We start from the raw sequence: 1,793 nt of genomic DNA on the forward strand, positions 1-1,793 counted from the left end.
ATAGACAGTTTTTGCATGAAAACTCATTCCTGGTGGAACTTCATAGCAAAGTACAAAGTTCGTTTTGGATGGACGAATTAAGTTGAAATAGACAGTTTTTGCATGAAAACTCATTCCTGGTGGAACTTCATAGCAAAGTACAAAGTTCGTTTTGGATGGATCAATTAAGTTGAAATAGACAGTTTTTGTATGAAAACTCATTCCTGGTGGAACTTCATAGCAAAGTACAAAGTTCGTTTTGGATGGACAAAGTTAGTTGAAAAAGACAGTTTTTGCATAAAAACTCATTCCTGGTGGAACTTCATAGCAAAGTACAAAGTTCGTTTTGGATGGACAAAGTTAGTTGAAATAGACAGTTTTTGCATGAAAACTCATTCCTGGTGGAACTTCATAGCAAAGTACAAAGTTCGTTTTGGATGGACAAAGTTAGTTGAAATAGACAGTTTTTGCATGAAAACTCATTCCTGGTGGAACTTCATAGCAAAGTACAAAGTTCGTTTTGGATGGACAAAATTAGTTGAAATAGACAGCTTTTGCATAAAAACTCATTCCTGGTGGAACTTCATAGCAAAGTACAAAGTTCGTTTTGGATGGACAAAGTTAGTTGAAATAGACAGTTTTTGCATGAAAACTCATTCCTGGTGGAACTTCATAGCAAAGTACAAAGTTCGTTTTGGATGGACAAAGTTAGTTGAAATAGACAGTTTTTGCATGAAAACTCATTCCTGGTGGAACTTCATAGCAAAGTACAAAGTTCGTTTTGGATGGATCAATTTAGTTGAAATAGACAGTTTTTGTATGAAAACTCATTCCTGGTGGAACTTCATAGCAAAGTACAAAGTTCGTTTTGGATGGATCAATTTAGTTGAAATAGACAGTTTTTGCATGAAAACTCATTCCTGGTGGAACTTCATAGCAAAGTACAAAGTTCGTTTTGGATGGATCAATTAAGTTGAAATAGACAGTTTTTGCATGAAAACTCATTCCTGGTGGAACTTCATAGCAAAGTACAAAGTTCGTTTTGGATGGATCAATTAAGTTGAAATAGACAGTTTTTGTATGAAAACTCATTCCTGGTGGAACTTCATAGCAAAGTACAAAGTTCGTTTTGGATGGATCAATTAAGTTGAAATAGACAGTTTTTGCATGAAAACTCATTCCTGGTGGAACTTCATAGCAAAGTACAAAGTTCGTTTTGGATGGACAAAGTTAGTTGAAATAGACAGTTTTTGCATGAAAACTCATTCCTGGTGGAACTTCATAGCAAAGTACAAAGTTCGTTTTGGATGGATCAATTTAGTTGAAATAGACAGTTTTTGCATGAAAACTCATTCCTGGTGGAACTTCATAGCAAAGTACAAAGTTCGAATCAGATGGACAAAGTTAGTTGAAATAGACAGTTTTTGCATGAAAACTCATTCCTGGTGGAACTTCATAGCAAAGTACAAAGTTCGTTTTGGATGGACAAAGTTAGTTGAAATAGACAGTTTTTGCATGAAAACTCATTCCTGGTGGAACTTCATAGCAAAGTACAAAGTTCGTTTTGGATGGATCAATTTAGTTGAAATAGACAGTTTTTGCATGAAAACTCATTCCTGGTGGAACTTCATAGCAAAGTACAAAGTTCGTTTTGGATGGATCAATTAAGTTGAAATAGACAGTTTTTGTATGAAAACTCATTCCTGGTGGAACTTCATAGCAAAGTACAAAGTTCGTTTTGGATGGATCAATTAAGTTGAAATAGACAGTTTTTGCATGAAAACTCATTCCTGGTGGAACTTCATAGCAAAGTA

This window comes from Anopheles moucheti, unplaced genomic scaffold, assembly GCF_943734755.1.
Source record: "Anopheles moucheti unplaced genomic scaffold, idAnoMoucSN_F20_07 U3, whole genome shotgun sequence".
Lineage (NCBI taxonomy): Eukaryota > Metazoa > Arthropoda > Insecta > Diptera > Culicidae > Anopheles > Anopheles moucheti.